Raw genomic sequence first — 22,430 nt, 5'->3', positions numbered from 1 at the left:
TGTGTAGATTCAACATCCTTCAATGGAAAGGCTCTAGCACCCCAAAAAAAATTATTATCTTAAGTTTTATTATCATTCACACATTTTATTTAATTATCACTTATATAAAGCTTCCTTTGCCAACCCATGATGCCATGATCATCGGGCTGTGAGATAGAAGCCTCCTCCATATGCTACCCTACCCTACCCATGCTCATCCTATGAAAAGTGCCTATAGGCATGCATACTCCCATCTCAACCCCAATGATCATAACTTTTGGAAAATCCACGAAAGATCGAGCCTCACAAGTCACCCAACAAATGTACACACATGTACTCGTGTGTGCTGCACCACCATCACGAAGATCATAACACAAGAACAAGAATGAGAACACGATGGAAAGAAAACACCCAACTGAAAGCAACATGAGAAGAATGGATTCTACACGAATCCCAAAGCCAATAAAATCATACATCATGAAATCACTCAACCGGCCTCAATATGAGAGTATGGATTCTACATAAATCCTAATGATGTAACACACAAAACAAGGTAAAAAGCCCAAAAATTTAGAAAACTTCAAAATTAAAACTCATTTGGCCCTTGGGTTCAAAAACCCCAAAAATAAAAAAATAAATAGAATCAGACACTGTATGCAAAAATGGTCAGCATAACGGTGCAAAATCCCAAATCCTCATCCCAAAAAATAGGAAAATGTTCATACCCACCCAACCGGGTAAAAATAACATATAGAAACGAAGGGGAACACTAGTTCTCAGCCGCCAAACAAACAGCTACCAAAAATAGAAGCAAAAATGGAGCAGAAACAATAAAACAGGAAAGCCCTACCTCACAGCCAAAAGGGCAAAACAAAAAACTAAACCAAAAAATAAAACGTCTGCAGAAGTGGTTGAAAATTGTGGCAATCCAAGGTTTCCCCGAGTTGGATCCAATGAGCTCAACCTCATGATGATCCCACGCTCGTAGCTCCCACAACAAACAAAACAGTAAATCCTCATGAAGAGGATTTTGGGTTTTACTCTCCAACTTTCCAATTTGAAAGTGAGAAGTGAGGAATTAAATTCCTCTTTGGATACTTATTCACTTTTTGAGTGAATAATCGATTAGGGCATTTAACCAACCAATCTAGTTAAACCCTGAATCCACCCAAATGAAAACAGGCTATTCCTATAAATAGGAATTCATCTATGGAAAAGCTACTAGAAATTAAAAAAATCAATTAAAAATCCTGAAAACCCAAAAACACATAAATCTCCTTAATAACTTTCGCGACAATGCGAACCTCTAAATGCACAGATGCACTTACTGGTCTAATCACATAATGCAAATGAGTTCGGATTTAATAATCACCAAAAGGTTTAATTTAAACATTTTAATAAAGGATATGTTGACCATATAAGGATGACATTGGTAAAATATGAATGGTTGAATCACTAACTCCATGTGCCACTGCCAGGGATATAAATCCTGCACACTAAACAACACGATCAGGTGCAATTGCATATAATAACATAGTCGAAGCAATAAATGCATTAAATCACCTAATTTAACCATTTAATTAATTATATTAAAACAATCTATTTACATCACTCATGTTCACATAAAGCATAACAATGCAGGAATGAAGTAAATGACCATAGCATTAAATCCATCACATAACATAATCAGAGGTATGTCCAAATACCAGATAACCAGATATCATCATAAAACACACTGTCATCTCAAAATGCCATCATCATGCAATATGATTAACTGAACATCATAATAGTCTAATATCTATGATACTGGAATCAAAGAGTAACATTTGACCCTCAGGTCATCTCAAATGTAAAACATCACATAAGAATAGATATCTCTCAGATCAAAATAAAACAAGGTAAATGTCTACAGCACATAACCAAATAATCCAACAAGAACAATCCATTCTAATTACTTAAGCATTATAATGATTTATTACTCTACATTAAAAAGGCATTTAAAACACATAAGCAAACGCAGTCATAAACATGACTAACCACTGCTACAAGAAACTAGTCTAGTGTAGCATGGTAAAAGAACATAGTGCAATCTCTGCACACATCTTAGGGTAATCATGGTACAACCTCATGATACCACATCGATCCTGGTAACCACTAGCACAAACTTCAGTGAACCAAAAATCACATCATAATCTTAGAGATCAGTCAAAAGCATAATCTAAGCAACTGATAAAGAAACAAAAATCAAAACACCTCAACGGTGTAGACCACTTAGGGTCATAATCATGATCCCATCACAACCAAAAGATCAGCAAGGTTGCATCCATTAGGACGACTTACAAAAGTCAAATGGGAGAGGCACTACAGGGTGAGTATGAACATTTCCTTTTCTTTGTGATGAGGGTTTGGGATTTTATGCCGTTATGCTGGCCATTTTTGCATATGGTATCTGATTCTATTTATTTTTGAATTTTTAGGGTTTTTGAACCCGAAGGTCAAATGGGTTTTAATTTTGAAATTTTTCTAAAATTTGGAGTTTCTACCTCATTTCACCTGCCACGCTATTTTCTTGAGTTTTCTTGGCACAATGTGGGTCATAGACTTGGATGATCCATTTGGATATCAGTCAGACCACTTTATCACCTTTTTTGCATTGGGATGCGTGTCATACCCGTACTCCTGACTTTGTGTTCGGTTGAGTGATTTGTTACCTGTTATGTTTTTTTTAAGACCATTGCTTTTGTTTTGTGAATGCTAGGATTTGTGTAGAATCCATACTCTCGGATTGAGGCTGGTTGAGTGAGTTCATGATGTTTGCTCTTGTTGCATCATTGGGATTCATGTAGAATCTATACTCTCAGATTGAGGTCGATTAAGTGATTTAATGATGTATGGTTTTATTGGCTTTGAGATTCATGTAGAATCCATCCTTCCTATGTTGCTTTCGGTTGGGTGTTTTCTTCGCATTGTGTTCTCATTCCTATCCTTAGGTTATCATCTTCATGATGGTGGTATGCCACACACCAATATGTGTACGTACATTTGTTGGGTGACTTGCGAGGCTCAATCTTTTGTGGATTTGTTAGAAGTTATGATCATTGGGGTTGGGATGGAAGTATGCATGCCCATGAGCACTTGTCGTAGGATGAGCATGGGTAGGGTAGGTTAGCATATGGAGGGGGCTTCTATCTCGCAGCTCGACGATCATTATGCCATGGGTATGGCTGAGAGGAGCTTGAATAAGTGATAATTAAAGAAAATGTGTGACTGGTAATAAAACTTAAGATAATAAAACTTCATTTTTCTATTTTAGTCTCTTGGGGGTTTAAAATATATCATTTAAGTATAAGTTTAAGTATATTTTAATATATGCGACGAATCTTTTGAGATAGGTTTTAGACCTCTGGGAGATAAGTTATGGATTTTAGAAAATTTTAAGGCTTTAAAAATCCAGACTTAGCCAATTTTTCAGGGCTTCAAGATTTCATGCTTAGTCAAATTTCAGGATTCTGCATTTACCCTAACTTGGTGTTTTGTTGATGAGTGGTCATTTCTTGAGCCCTCATCATGTGCGTTGTCCTTGTTGACTTTGCTTGTGTGTGTCAGTTTGGTAGTGGCATTTGGAGATTCGTTGGTTGTCGAGAATGTGGTGAAGTCTTCCATTGCGATCATTGTGATCCCTGTATGATGTTGTAATGTGCATTCATAAAATCTTGGCTTGTATTTCATCCTTGTTTTCAGGGATCTCCAGATGGGACATTACAATGCATGCATACATACATACATACATGTAACTATTTCATACATAGATTCATGAATGGATGTATGCATGCTTACATGCATAGATGCATGGATGCATACATACAAGATATATACGTGCATACATGAATGTATGTATGTATGCATCCATGCATACATGCATGCATGGATGCATAGATGCATCCATGGATACATACATACAAGATATATACATGTATACATGGATGTATGTATGTATGCATCCATGCATACATGTATGCATATATGCATGGATGCATATATGCATACATGTATGCATGGATGCATACATACATACACCCATGTATACATGTATATATATTGTATGTATGCATCCATGCATACAGTATGTATAGACGGATGCATACATACATACATCCATGTATACATGTATATATCTTGTATGTATGCATATGCATACATACAAGATATATACATGTATAATTGGATGTATGTATGTATGCATCCGTCCATACATACATGCATGCATTTGCATGGATGCATACATACAAGATATATACATTTATACATGGATGTATGTATGTATGCATCCATACATGCATACATGCATGCATCTATACATTCATACATAGATGGATGCATTATCTATGTCATACATAGATGCATGCATGCATGTATGGATGGATGCATACATACACACATTCATGTATACATGTATATATCTTGTATGCATCCATCCATGTATATATCATGTATGTATGAATGCATCTATGTATATATCTTGTATGCATACATCCATGTATATATCATGTATGTATGCATGCATCCATGTATATATCTTGTATGTATGTATATGAATACATAAAAGATATATACATGTATACATGGATGTATGTATGTATAAATCCATCCATACATACATGCATGCATGGATGCCTACATGTGTGCAACTATGTATGACATAGATATATGTATTTATGTATCCATGCATGTATGCATGGATGCATACATACATACATGTATACATCTATATATCTTGTATGTATGCATATGCATGTATGCATGCATACATACATGCATGCATCTATGCATACATACATGTATACATGTATATATGTATGTATATATATGCATGCATACATATATATATATATGGATGCATACATACATGCATGCATCTATGCATACATGCATACATATATATGTATGTATGCATGCATGCATCCATACATACATATATCTATGTATACACTGCATACATACATAGATATGCATGCAGGCATACATCCATATATATATATATATATCTATATATATATATATATATATATATATATATATATATATATATATATATATATATATATATATATATATATATATATATATATACATGCATGCGTCCATAGATATATCTATGTATGTATGCAATTTATAAATAGATATATGTATGTATGGATGCATGACTACATGTATGTATGGATGCATGCATGCATGCATCCATACATACATGTATTTATGCATGTATACATGTATGCATGCATCCATCCATACATATATGTATCTATCCATGCATGCATACATGCATGCATGTATGTATGCATGGATGCATACATACATACATACATACATGTATACATGTATATATCTTTTGTGTATTCATATGCATGTATGCATGCATCTATGCATACATGCATACATTCATAGATGCATGAATGAATGTATACATCCATGCATATGCATGCTTCCATACATACATGTATCTATGTATGTATACATGTATGCATGCATCAACCCATACATATATGTATCTATCCATGCATGCATGTATGTATGCATGGATGCATACATACATATATACATGTATATATCTTTTATGTATGCATATGCATGTATGCATGCGTCTATCCATGCAAGCATGGATGCATTCATCTATGCATACATGCATACATAGATGCATATGCATGCATGTATGTATGCATCCATGCATATGCATGAATGTATGCATGGATGCATGTATGTGCATTCATGCATGCATACACACATACATGTATACATGTATATATCTTGTATGTATGCATGCATACATACATCCATACATCTATGTATCTATGTATGTATGCATCTATACATAGATGCATGCATGTATCTATGCATGTATGGATGGATGCATGTATAAATGCATGTGATACATGTATATATGGATGTATGCATCCATACATATATCTATACATATAACTATGTATACATGCATGCATCCATACATGTATCCATGCATGCATGCATGATGGATACATACATATATCTATGCATCCATGTATGCATGCATAGATATATCTATGCATGCATGAATTTATACATAAATATAGATATATTTATGCATGTATATATAGATATATGCATGCATGCATAGATATATGGATGGATTTATCGATGGATGCATGCATGCATGATGGATGCATACATTCATACATACATGTATCACATGCATGCATACATATATAGATAATGTATGAATACATAGATATATGTATGCATGCATGCTTGTATACATAAATATATATATGTACATACATACATATGCAAGCATGTACATAGATACATGTATGCATACATACATGTATACATGTATGTATGTATGTATGCATCCATACATGCATAAATTCATGCAAGATAAATGTAGGTATGGATGGATCCATGCATACATGTATACATACATAGATACATGTATGTATACATAGATACATGTATGTATGGATGGATGCACGCATATATATCCTGACATATATCTATGCATGCATGCATGCATACAAACATACATATATCTATGTATATATTGCATGCATGCATACATATATATATATATATATGTATGCATGTATGCATGCATGCATCTATGCATGCATGGATGGATACATACATGCATGCATCTATGCAGGCATCTGTGGATGCATGAATACATACATACATGTATACATGTATAGATCTTGTATTTATGCATAAACATGTATGCATGCATCTATCCATGCATGCATGGATGCATTCATCTATGCATATATGCATACATACAAAGATGCATGCATGTATGGATGCATCCACGCATATGCTCCATGCATGCATCTATGCATACATGCATACATACATAGATGCATGCATGTATGGATGTATCCATGCATATGCATGCATGCATGTATGTGCATGCATACATCCATGCATGCATACATACATACATGTATATATCTTGTATGTATGCATATGCATGTATGCATGCATCTATCCATCCATGCATCTATCCATGCATACATGAATGCATGCATGGATTGATGCATGCATCTACATCCATGCATGCATCTACATCCATGCATGCATACATACATAGATGCATGCAGGTATTTATGCATCCAGGCACATGCATGCATCTATGAATGCATGGATGCATACATCCATGCATGTATATATGTCATACATAGATGCATGCATGGATTTATGTATCCATGCACATGCATGCATCTATGCATGCTTGTATGCAAACATCCATGCATGTATCTATGTCATACATAGATGCATGCATGTATGTATGCATGGATGCATACATGGATACACACGTGTATATATATTTTATGTATGCATGCATACATACATGCATTCATCTGTGCATGGATGCATCAATCCATGCATGCAAATATCATCTATGCATGCATGTATGTATGTATATAGATGCATACATATATGTATGTATGCATGCATGCATCCATATATAAATATATCTATGTATACATTGCATACATACAAAGATATGCATGCATGCATACATACATACATGTATACATGTATATGCATGCATCTATGGATGCATACATACATGCATGCACCTATGCATGGATGCATACATCAATGCATGCATCTATGGATACATGTATACATACATGTATGTATGTATATACATATTTCATACATAGATATATGTATGTATGCATGCATGCATGCCTGCATGCATACATAGATATAAGTATGTAAGGATGCATGCATGCATACATAGATATATGTATGGATGCATGCATCCATACATCCATCCATACATGTATCTACGTATACATACATGTATCTATGTATGTATACATGTATGCATACATATATATGTATGTATGCATGCATACATACATACAACCATGTATCTATTTATGTATGCATGCATCCATCCATAAATACGTGTATTTATGCATGCATGCATGCATGTATACATAGATGTATTTATGTATGTCTACATGTATGTATATATATATATATATATATATATATATATATATATATATGTATGTATGTATGTATGTACGTATATGTATGTATGTATGTATGTATATGTATGTATGTATGTATGTATGCATGCATATATATATGTATGTATGTACGTATGTATGCATGTATGCATACATATGTATGGATGCATGCATGCATACATACATATATATATTTATGTATACATGCATGAATAGATATATCTATGTATGTATGCAATGTATACATAGATATATATATGTATGAATGTATGTATGCATGTATAGATATATGCATGCATATATATGTATGGATGCATGCATGCATACATACATGTATATATCTATGTGTACATGCATTCATAAATATATCTATGTATGTGTGCAATGTGTACATATATGTATGTATGAATGCATGCATGCATATATCTATGTATGCATGCATGCATACATACATGTATATATCTATGTGTACATGCATTCATAGATATATCTATGTATGTATGCAATGTGTACATAGATATATGTATGTATGAATGCATACATGCATGTATGTATGTATGCATGCATGCATCCACACATTTATGCATACATATATATGTATGCATGAATGCATACATACATGTATATATCTATGTATACATGCATGCAAAGATATATCTTTGTATGTATGCAATGTATAGATAGATATATGTGTATATGGATGCATACATAGATATATGTATGGATGAATATATATGCATGCATGCATCCATGCATGTATAGGTGCATGCATGTATGTATGGATAGATTTTATGATGTGATGGTAACATCATCAAAATCCACACTTTTATCTAAACTTCAAACTATTATAACTTTCACATTTGATCTTCTTTTTTGATGATATGAATGTCATTCGAAAGCTCTCATCAGGCTCTTCATTTTGAAATCTATTGTTGACCACTTTTGAGATAGCCTGATTTCACCCTTTATCTAACCTTCTACTCTGCGTGTTGACATAAACTTTGACTGAGCGTAATTTTTGCATACAAGCTCCTTTTTCAGCTGTTCAAGTTGCATCAGGTTCTATTCTCTGAGCTCTTTGTAGTGATACTAAATTTGAGAGATTATCAAACTATTGAATTTTTTTCCTTTTGGATCCACCTGGATCATTGCTCCCCACTGAGAAGCTTTTGGACCTCCGAAAGTCTATTTTTATGTACATTTTGAACAAGGGCAATGTTGCCCCACTTGCCGAGTATCATTTGTATGTCCTATTGGAACTTTGAACATATGACCCACCACAAACATAAAGACATATGAGATAGCATTTTTGACATAATCAACCATAAATCCACCAGTTTCCACTATTACATCCATCACCCACATAGCATCAACTAGTAGAAGTAGAAGTAACAAAATTGAAATAACTGATGAAATGGAAAGAGTATCAACATTTTGAACCTCTCGTACAGAAACATTGTTAGAAAATGAGCCTTTCAAATCCTCTTTTACGATTACTAGTTGAAGACTTGATTCTACTTGCACCTGATCCTCACTAGTTGCTACAAACACGAGAGTCAGTTTACTGCTTGCATTTACAATCATTTTCAAATGTCTTGTATTTACAATTGATCCTCCATTCTTCATGTGATGAGCTCTTATACTATATTCAATCCTATTTTTAAACAAATGATACTTTTTATGTTCGCTATAGAAGATAGCTTTCCTATCATATAAGTATGGGCTACCCAACACAATCCCATAGATATCAATTGGAACCACATCAAATTCAACCTCATCTATGAACTTAGATGTTATTGCAAATCTTAACTTACATTTCTTAGTAACCCACAATCTATTATCATTGCACACCCAACCTAATGGATAAGGTCTTCTATGTGACTTAGTTTCCAATCCCAATTGTTTAACAATTTCTTCTAAAATTAGATTAACTTGGGACCCACTATCTATCAATGTGTCAATTTTAGTGTTCTTTGAAATCACCCTTATATGAAGAAGTTTACACCTTTTACTATCTTCAAGAACAACATGACTTTTTGAAGTGGAACTATATGAAAAATCAGTGGTAGAATCAACAAAAATTTTACCTTTCAAACCCATAGCTAATATTGTTGTTTCATCACTAGAATCTGATCCAAGATCCTGAACAACAACCGTAGACTTTTTCTTACCCTTATGATCCTTAAACCACTTTGGTTTCAATTCCAGATGCAATTTCCAACACTTCTCTTCTACATGTCCTTTCTTCTAACAATGCAAACATGTAGGTTTGTCAGACTTCCTCTTTCTTCACTATGGCTACCTTCTTTCCTTTCTTGATGCTGTTAGGGGGAGAAAATTCCTTCTTTGAACTAAAACTTACATTTCCTCCACTTGCTTCAATATGAGTCACTAGAACACATACTTCATCAAAGTTAGAAGGACTAAACATCAATATTGTATGCTTCAAATATGAATGCATTCCACCTATATACTTTAATAAAGTATCTTGGGTATAAAGAGGAATTCCAAGAGTTAATGCCTTCTTCCTAAACACCTGTGTATACTCTTGCACAGACTGCCCTTTACCTTGCTTAAGATTTTTCCAATTCATAATGGCTTGTTGCATATAACCCAATGGATAAAACTATTTCTTTAAAACAGAAGTAAATTCATACCAAGATGAAGTGATTTTACCATGTGTAGCAAGATCATCTTGGATTTTACTCTCCCACCAAACTAATGCAGTACCTCCTATTCTCAAAGTAGCTAGCTGAATTTTGGAAGAATCATCCAAAATATTTTGAATCTTGCAATACACTTCGATCTGCTTAAGCCAATTATCCAATGTTTCAGCATCCAATTCACCATTATATATAGGCAAATCAAACTTTACATCAAGCTTTAAGAAGGATTTCTTCATAGAATTTTTCTTTTTAGAAGAATTAGATTGAGAAGAAGAAGACGATGAAGAAGATGAAGAGGATGGAGATGAAGGTTTAGGAGGGTCACTACCATTTCCTACTCCTTTTCCTTTTCCATCTTTTGCTGAGGATTTAACTTCTTTCTTCTTAGCCTTATCCACCTTTCTTAATTTTTGTTCATGTCTCTCTTGGAGAAGAATGTTGACCAAAGCCTTAAATTCCACAAAATATATTTGGAATGCTTCTGCACCAAACTCAAGAACATGTTGTTCAGATTCCATCTCTGATTGAGAAAAAATCCTTCTTTTTCCAATTTTTGGATTGAACTCTTCAAGTTCACCTTCTCCTTGCTTCAACTTCAACTTGGTTAACATTCACCATATGCAATTTCTCCAAATTACATATTTAATTCCCGATCTAGGTAGTAATTGCATGGTTCTGTATCTTAAATCGTTGAAATTATAAGAAGATTTATGCTTTAAACACTCAAAATTAACAATTTTTTTAATAACATAAAATCAAGAACATAACTTTAAAAAATGAGAGAAATAAGAAAGAGATAGGAGAGATGCAAACAATTTGATAACATAGTTGCTCGGGTTAGGACTATGTCTCCGGGTCCACTTCTCAATTTGGGGATTGCTTTATTAATGTTGCCAAGCAAAACACGCCTTCTTACAACATCCAAGCTTTAACCTTTACAGTTTCTCTCTCTTTTGCACTTGAAAATAATAACTTCATGCTTACAATAATCTCTCACCTACAAACTCTCTCAAGAATTACAAAACTTTCCCCTAACAGTAAATTTTCCTTCCAAGCTAATTGTTCATCTCTTCTAAATCCCCTCCTTTTATACATGAAATTTAGCCAAAAATGGGCTAAAAAAATTAACCAACATAATCCCCTATTTTGGTTACATAAATTCGAATCTCCCCCTTTACCAATTTATGGTTGTGAGTTTACTCCATGAATAGGGGTTCGTTTTAACAAATAACCTTATTTAAATAAGGTTGGGCAGATTTTTTTATGGATACATAACAACTCTTACTCTAAAATTACATGTGCCATAAATAACCTATTGGTTGACCTTAATTTTAGAAGGGTAATGGTTGGGAGTTCAAATCCCATTATCCCTTTTCTTAAATTTGAATTAAATAACTATTTAAATTTGAATTTGAAAATTTTCCCTCTTTTTAAGATTTTATGATGTCATGCTAACATCATCAAAATCCACACTTTTATCTAAACTTCAAACTATTATAACTTTCACATTTGATCTTCTTTTTTGATGAAATGAATGTCATTGGAAAGCTCTCATCGGGCTCTTCATTTTGAAATCCATTATTGATTTGAGACAGCCTAATTTCACCCTTTATCTAGCCCTCTAGTCTGCTCGTTGACCTAAACTTTCACCAAGCGTAACTTTTGTATATGAGCTCCTTTTTTGCCTGTTCAAGTTGTATAGGATTCTATTCTCTAAAGTCTTTGTAGTAATACTAAATTTGAGAAATTATGAGACTATGCATCTATGTATACATACATGTATCTATGTATGTATACATGTATGCATACATACATATGTATGTATGCATGCATACATCCTTACATACATGTATCTATATATGTATGCATGCATGCATATGGATAGATGGATGCATGCATAGACATCCATACATAGATATGTATGCATGTCTGCATACATCCATACATAGACATGTATGCATACATGCATATACATGCATGCATGCATGCATGCATAGACATATCTATGCATGATATGCATGCATCCATCCATACATACATGTATCTATGTATACATACATATTGCATACATAGATATATGTATGCATGCATGCATGCATGCATGCATGCATGAATGCATCAATGTATGTATACATGTATGCATGCATGCATGCATACATAGATATATACATGTATGCATGCATGCATGCATACATAGATATATACATGTATCTATGTATACATACATATTGCATACATAGATATATGCATGTATGAATGCATGCATGCATGTATGTATACATACATGTATCTATGTATGTATACATGTATGCATACATCTATATGTATGTATGTATCTATGCATACATACATACATATATCTATGTATGCAATATGTATGTATACATAGATACATGTATGTATGGATGGATGATATGTATGCATACATACATACATATATCTATGTATGCAATATGTATGTATACATAGATACATGTATGTATGGAAGAATGCATGCATACATGTATGCAATATGTATGGATACATAGATACATGTATGTATGGATGGATGATATGTATGCATACATACATACATATATCTATGTATGCAATATGTATGTATACATAGATACATGTATGTATGGAAGAATGCATGCATAAATGTATGCAATATGTATGGATACATAGATACATGTATGTATGGATGGATGCATGCATGCATACATCCATACATATATTTATGCATGCATGCATGCATGCATCGATAGATATATATATGCATGTATGTATACACACATGTATTTATGGATGCATGCATGCATGCATCCTTAAATACATACATAGATATATGTATGCATGCATGCATGTATGCATTCATACATACATGTATGTATGAATACATGCATGCATGCATATATATATATATATATATATATATATATATATATATATGCATGCATGCATGTAGAGATATATCTACATGTATATATATTGTATGTATGCATATGCATGTATGCAAGCACGCATATATATATGTATGCAAGCATGCATAGATATATCTACATGTATACATATATATATGTATCCATGTATACATGTATAATATATATACATGTATACATGTATCCATACATATATCTATGTATATATGTATGCATGCATGCATGCATACATATATCTATGTATGCAATATATATGGATTCATAGATACATGTATGGATGGATGGATGCATGCATTCATGTATATATACATAGATACATGTATGTATGGATGGATGCATGCATGCATATATCCATACATATATCTATACATGCATGCATCCATCCATACATACATAGATACATGTATGTATACGTAGATACATGCATGCATGCATAGATATATGTATGGATATATGTATGGATGCATGCATCCATCCATCCATACATACATGTATACATGCATGCATCTACGTATGTAGGTATGGATGCATGCATGTATACATGTATGTATGGATGGATGCATGCATGCATCCATACATATATCCATACATATATCTATGTACGAATGCATGTATCTACATATACATACATGTATCTATGTATGTATACATGTATGCATCCATATATATGTATGCATACATGTATACATACATAGATACATGTATGAATACATCCATACATGTATCTATGTATGCATACATGTATACATCCATATATATGTATGCATACATATATATGTATGCATCCATATATATGTATGCATACATGTATGCATACATATATATGTATGCATACATAGATACATGTATGTATCCATCCATACATGCATGCATCCATGTATCTACGTATACATACATGTATCTATGTATGTATACATGTATGCATCCATATATATGTATGCATACATGTATACATACATGCATGCATGCATGCATGCATCCATACATATATCCATACATATATCTATGCATGCATGCATTTATCTATGTATACATACATAGGTACATGTATGTATGTATAAATACATGCATGCATACATATATCTATGCATGCATGCATGCATGTATCTACGTATACATACATGTATCTATGTATGTATACATTTATGCATCCATATAGATGTATGCATACATGTATCCATACATAGATACATGTATGTATATGTACATGCATGCATCCATACATATATCTATGTATGCATGCATGCATCGATACATACATATATCTATGTATGCAATATGTTTGTATACATAGATACATGTATGTATGGATGGATGCATGCATGCATGTATACATACATAGATACATGTATATATGGATGGATGTACGCATGCATGCATGCATGCATATGTATGTATGCATATGCGTTCATAGATACATGTATTTCTTGATGCATACATGTGTAGATATATATATATATATATATATATATATATATATATGCATGCATGCATACATGTATCTATGTATGTGATGCAGGAGGATCTAGAGGTATAAAGAAAATTATGTGTCAGCTAAAAAAATGTACTTAGACTTAGTTACTATTTCATGTGTTTTTATTTTTGGCTACCCATTTGGGTCAAATAAAGGTTCTAACTCTTATAGTTTCACTATTAGTGTTCTAGGATAGAGTATTTGAACACTTTGGGATACGTGTAAATGCTGAAAAATTAGGAGTATGTAATTGAGTCATCATTTTGGTGAACTAGAAGGTTTAAATTGGCTAGATGAATGTAATTGTAATTTAGAGCATTCCAAAAAAAGAATTAGGTCAAAAGGCCCCACGGTTTGAAAGTTATTGCTATTTTTAAATTTTTGGAGACCTCTTAAGAATGCTTAAAAGTTACGTTAGGGGCATTAAATGACATCAAAAAGGACTAAAAAATGGGAGATAAGCAGAGCCTATCCACAAGGCTATAGAACACTTTGAGAGCTTTCTAAAAATGTAAAGGGTTCGTCAATCAGAGCTATGGTTCAAAAGTTATGCCTCTCGAAAGTTCGGTTACCATTTTTGGATTCTTCTAGATTTGCATCAACTTCTAACGTGGCTTTTGGAGCCTTCTACTTGCTTGGTGGATACCTACTAGCACTTTCTAGAATGTATTCCTAGTCCTTAACCCTTTAGGGTCTATTTAAGGATATTTCTGGCATTGTAAAAGGCAGTTTGAAGGGGAGTTTGAGAGGAGGTCCTGAAAGGAGAAATTATCTCCAGATTTATGCTATTGTAAGCCCATAGGGCATGTTTTGAAGTCTATTATCTCGGTACTGGAAGTATTAGCTTATTTACAAAGTTAATGAAATTTTCCTTTCCTGTTATGTCCATTTTGTGCTTGGGTGGTGTCTGCATCAAGTGGTATCAGAGCTAGTTTTCCTGAGTGTGTAGACAGAGCACCGACTGTGAGGCAGTTTGCACCAGGAGGTAGTTTGCACCAGGACTGTGTGATTGTGGGTTTGAGTTAAGAAGATGCCTCCATGAAGAGAGCGTGGTGGAAGGGTTGGACCTGTTAATCCTGAGGAGGTTAGAGCCCTCCAAAGGCAGGTACACGCATTGCAGGAGGAGCTCCATAGAGGAACAAATGTTGTCGCAGGTGACAATAGTGAGGATGACAATGAAGAAGAAGAAATTAGACCAGAAGGGAAATTTGACAGGGAAGTTCTGAATTAGGCAAAGGAAAGGCTTTTTACGTGATTCAAGAGCATCCAAAGGTATAAGGACAATCCTATGTCACCCAAAAAAATGTACTTAGACTTAGTTTTTGTTTCATAGATTTTCATTTTTGGATACCCATTTGGATCAAATAAAGGTTCCAACTCTCATAGTTCCACTATCAGTATTCTAGGATAGAGTATTTAAACACCTTGGGATACGTATAAATTCCAAAAAATAGGAGTATGTAATTGGACTGTCATTTTGGTAAACTAGAAGGTGTAAATTGGCCAGATGAATGTAATTGTAATTTAGAGCATTCCAGAAAAAGAATCAGGTCAAAAGGCCCCACGGTTTGGAAGTTATTGCAATTTTTGGGGTTTTGGAGACCTCCTAAGAATGCTTCAAAGTCAAGTTAGGGGCATTAAATGACCTCAAAAAGGGCCAAAAAAGGTTCGTCAATCGGAGCTATGGTTCAAAAGTTATGCCTCCCAAAAGTTCGGTTACCATTTCTGGATTCTTCTACATTTGCGTCAGCTTCTAATGCAACTTCTGGAGAATTCTATTTGGTCAGTGGATGCCTACTAGCACTTTCTAGAATGTATTCCTAGTCCTTAACCCTTCGGGGTCTATTTAAGGAGATTTCTAGCATTGTAAAATGAAATTCGGAGTGGAGTTTCAGAGGAGGTACTGAAGGAGAAATTATCTCCAGATTTATGCTATTGTAAGCCCATAGGGCATGTTTTGAAGTTTATTTTCTCTGTATTGAATGTACTAGCTTATTTTCTAGTTAATAGAATTTCAATTTTTTTCCTATTTTGTCCATTCTATTCTTGGGTTGTGTCCCCATCATTAGGGCCATTACTAAGTTTGGAAAAAGAGCTACAATTGATGTGGGTGTATTTTCAGAAAATCTGAAATCAGATGAGTTGATCGACTGGATCAATGAACTAGAAGAATACTTTGAGTATGAGGATATCAGGGACCCAGATAGGGTTAAGTTTGCAAAGGCCAAACTAAAAGGCCATGCCAAAATCTGGTGGCAAGAGGTTCAATTGGAAAGAAACAGAAGAGGAAAGGAGAAGATCACAAGGTGGGATTGCATGGTGGACAAATTGAAGAAGCAGTTCATTCCTATGGACTACGAGCTTGATTTTTTTAAGAAGATGCATGGGCTAAAGAAAGCAAGAAGATCAGTCCAAGAATACAGAAGAGTTTTATCAACTTTTTATTAGAGCAGGGCATGCAGAAGCAAATAAGGAGAAGGTTGCTCATTATATCAGTGGGTTGCAACCTAGCATCTAGGAGGAATCAAGTCTGCTAAGAATGACCAGCATTGAAGAGGCATGCCAATTTTTCCTACGAGTTGAAGAGAAGCTGAATAAAAGGTTTGAAGGGGGACAAAGAGGGCATGGTCAAGGAGGAAGGGGAAGTGGTAGGTCATCTAGAGGCCAAAATGAAACCCAAAAGAAAAATGAAGATGTGGGTACTAGCAGAAATAAAAGGAATGAGGGTTTCAACCGCTCCCATGATCAAGACTTTGGAAATTAGAGAGGAAGAGGTAGAGGACATGGAAAAGGAAGGGGAGGCTTCTATGATAACTATTTCCATTGTAATGAAGAAGGTCATCATGCCTTTGAATGCCCTCAATGATAAGGAAGGACAGATAGGAGAGCTAGGGGTCAAGCTAAGGTTGCTCATGTGAATGAGGATACATAGTCATCACATTTAGAGGATGCAAAAAGAGGAGAGACTTTAGTGAATGAAAGGGTCCTACTAAGTGGTGAGATTGAACTAGGACAAAGGAGGAGTTTATGCCATACCAGGTGCAAATCTAAGGAAAAATGTTGTGATGTGATCATTGATGGTGGTAGCACTGACAACTTGGTGTCAGAGGAGATGGTCTCTAAGCTAAAGCTCAAGAGGGAGAAACACCCCTAGCCCTATCAGATTGCTTGGGTGAAAGATGATCATAAGGTCCTGGTAAGTGAAAAATTTCTAGTGAAATTCAAAATTGGGAGTTATCATGATGAAGTTCTTTGTGATGTTATTCCAATGGTTGTTTGCCATCTATTGTTTGGTAGATCATGGCAGTTTGATAGGCATGCAGTACATGATGGTCATGCAAACACATACCCTCTAACAAAGGATGGAGTTCACCACAAATTGAAGCCCATGAAAAAGGAAGGTGAAAAGGTATGTAGTAGTGCTAGGATTTGTCTTGTTGATGGAAGAAAGTTTTTAGATGGAGTGAAACATCAGCATATGTGCTATGCTTTGATTCTTAGGAAAGATAAAAAAGGTAGTACTAAAATACCACTTGAACTTTTAGATTTACTAGGAGAGTTTGGAGATATTATCTCTGATAATGTTCTAGAAGGATTGCCACCAGTAATTGAAATTAGTCATCAGATAGATCTAATTCCAGGAGCTAGTTTGCCTAACAAGGCAGCTTACAAGATGACTCCTACTAAAACAGAGGAGCTAAATAGATAGGTTCAGGAGCTATTGAGGAAGGGCTTGATTCAAGAGAGCCTGAGTCTATGTGCAGTACCTATAGTACTGGCACCAAAGAAGAATGGAGAGTGGAGGACGTGTATAGACTCTTGAGCTATAAATAGGATAACCATCAAGTACCAATTTCCTTTGCCAAGAATGGATGATCTTATGGACTGCTTGAGTGGATCTCAGTAGTTCACAAAAAAAGATCTCAAAAGTGGCTATCATCAGATATGGGTACGAGAAGGAGATGAGTGGAAAATGGCCTCCAAGACCAAGGAGGGTCTTTATGAGTGGTTAGTCATGCCCTTTGGATTGATGAACACCCCAAGCACCTTCATACGGCTTATGAATGAGGTACTTAAGAAGTTCTTGGGAAAATTTGTTATTGTCTATTTGGATGATATTTTAAGTTTCAGCAAGACTTTGGAAGAATATTTATTGCATATTCGTAGTGTCCTTGAAAGGTTAGGGGAAGAGAAACTACTAATTAATTTGAAGAAGTGTATCTTTGCAAAAAGGGAGTTATTCTATTTGGGGTTTTTTATATCACCTAAAGGTCTCAAAATGGATCCAGAGAAGGTAAAAACCATCTTGGAATGGCCTACTCCAAGGTCTGCTACTGAGGTAAGATCATTTCATGGTCTGGTTAGTTTTTACAAGAAGTTTATTAAGAATTTCAGTGGCATATGTACACCCCTAACTAACATAATAAGAGGGGATAGAAAGAGTTCAAATGGACTGCAATAGCTACGAGAAGTTTTGAAAGGCTAAAGGAGAATGTGATAGATCAACCTGTGTTGGCACTTCTAGATTTTAGAACAGTGTTCCAGATGGATTGTGATGCTAGTGGCAATGCTATTGAGGCTGTATTAAGCCAAAAAGGTAAGCCTGTTGCATATTTTAGTGAAAAATTGAATGATGCAAAGAAGAAGTATTCTATTTATGATCAAGAGTTCTATGCAATATATATATATATATGCATGGATGTAGACGCATGCATGCATCCATGCATGCATACATTAAGTTATATACATATATACATGTATGTATGTATGCATGCATGGCTATATGCAAATACATGCATGCATATGCGTGGATGCATACATACATGCATGCATCTATGTATTTATGTATGCATGCATGGATAGATGCATGCATACATACAAGATATATACATGTATACATGTATGTATGTATGCATGCATCCATGCATACATACATGCATGCATTTATGCATGCTTGGATAGATACATGTATGTATGGATGCATGCATATGCATGGAGTCATACATACATATGCATACATACAAGATATATACATGTATACATGTATGTATCTATGCATGCATCCACGCATACATACATGCATGCATGTATGCATGCTTGGATAGATACATGTATGTATGGATGCATGCATATGCATACATACAAGATATATACATGTATACATGTATATATGTATGCATGCATCCATGCATACATACATGCATGCATACATGCATATGCATCCATACATACATGCATGCATGTATGCATGCATGGATAGATACATGTATGTATGGATGCATGCATGCATACATGTATACATAAATACATATATGCAGTCATGCATCCATACATACATATATCTATGTATACATTGCATACATACATACATATATCTATGCATGCATGCATGTATACATAGATATATATATATGTATGCATGCATATCTATGCGTATGCAATGATTGCATATATATGTGTGTGTGTGTGTGTGTGTGTGTGTGTGTGTGGATGCATGCATGCATGCATGCATATACATGCATCCATACATACATATATCTATGTATACGTTGCATACATACATAGATATATCTATGTATACATCCAATGTATACATAGATATATGTATGTATGGATGCATGCATGCATACATATATATGTATGCATCTATATACATACATATATGTATAGATGTATGCATCCATGCATGCATAGATGCATGCATGTATGTATGCATCCATACACATATATGTATGCATGCATATATATACATCCATAAATACATGTATGTATGTAAGTATATATATGTAAGCATACATACATACATACATGCATGCATGTATGTATTGATACACACACAAGCATGCACACACATGCATGCATGCATGCATCATCCATACGTATATGTATGTATGCATACATGTATGTATGGATGTGTATATGTGTATACATAGATACATACATGTATGCATGTATGTTTGTATGTATTGACACACACACATGCATGCATCCATGCATACATACATACATAGCATACATGCATAGATATATCTATGCATGCATGCATAGATGCATAGATACATGTATGCATTTATGTATACATGCATACATCCATAGATACATGATGCAGGAGCATGCAGAGGGATAAGGGCAATCCTGTGTCACCCAAAAATAAAATGTACTTAGACTTAGTTTCTGTTTCATGTGTTTGCATTTTTGGATACCCATTTGGGTCAAATAAAAGTTTCAACTCTCACAGTTCCACTATCAGTGTTCTAAGATAGAGTATTTGGACACCTTTGGATATGTGCAAATCTTTAAAAAATAGGAGTATGTAATTGGGCCATCATTTTGGGTAAAATAGAAGGTGTAAATTGGCCAGATGAATGTAATTTTAATTTAGAGCATTCTAGAAAAAGAATCAGGTCAAAAAGCCCCGCGGTTTGAAAGTTATTGCAGTTTTTTGGATTTTGGAGACCTCCTAAGAATGCTTCAAAGTCAAGTAAGGGGCATTAAATGACCTTGAGAAGGGATGAAAAATTGGGGATGAGCAAAGCTGGTCCATAGGGCTGTAGAGCACTTTGAGAGCTTTTCAAAAATGTAAACGGTTCATCAATCAGAGCTACAGTTCAAAAGTTATGCCTCCTGAAAGTTCAATTACCATTTCTGGATTCTTCTAGATTTGGACCAACTTCTAACACAAGTTCTAGAGCCTTCTACTTGTTTGGTGGATGCCTACTAGCACTTTCTAGAATTTATTCCTAGTCCTTAACCCTCCGAGGTCTATTTAAGGACATTTTTGGCATTGTAAAAGACAATTCAGAGTGGAGTTTGAGAGGAGGTACTAAAAAGAGAAATTATCTCCAGATTTATGCTATTATAAGCCCATAGGGCATGTTTTTTTTGTCTATTTTCTCTATACTGGATGTATTAGCTTATTTACAAAGTTAATGAAATTTCTCTTTCCTGTTGTGTCCATTCTGTGCTTGGGTGGTGTCCCTATCAACCAAGGGTTATTGCAGTTTTTTGGGTTTTGGAGACCTCCTAAGAATGCTTCAAAGTAAAGTTAGGGGCATTAAATGACCCCAAAAAGGGTCAAAAATTGGGGGATGAGAAAAGCTGGTCCATAGGGCTATAGAGCGCTTCAAGATCTTTCCAAAAATATAAACGGTTCATCAATCGGAGGTACAGTTCAAAAGTTATGCCTCTCGAAAGTTCGATTACCATTTCTAGATTCTTCTAGATTTGTGTCAACTTCTAACGTAGCTTCTAGAGCCTTCTATTTGGTTGATGGATGCCTACTAGCACTTTTTAGAATGTATTCCTAGTCCTTAACCCTCTGGGATCTATTTAAGGAGATTTCTAGCATTGTAAAAGGTAGTTCAGAGTGGAGCTT

This window comes from Cupressus sempervirens, chromosome 4 (assembly GCF_028749045.1).
Source record: "Cupressus sempervirens isolate cs-2001-9-10 chromosome 4, ASM2874904v1, whole genome shotgun sequence".
Taxonomy (NCBI): domain Eukaryota; kingdom Viridiplantae; phylum Streptophyta; class Pinopsida; order Cupressales; family Cupressaceae; genus Cupressus; species Cupressus sempervirens.
Note: the sequence above shows the minus strand (reverse complement) of the source record.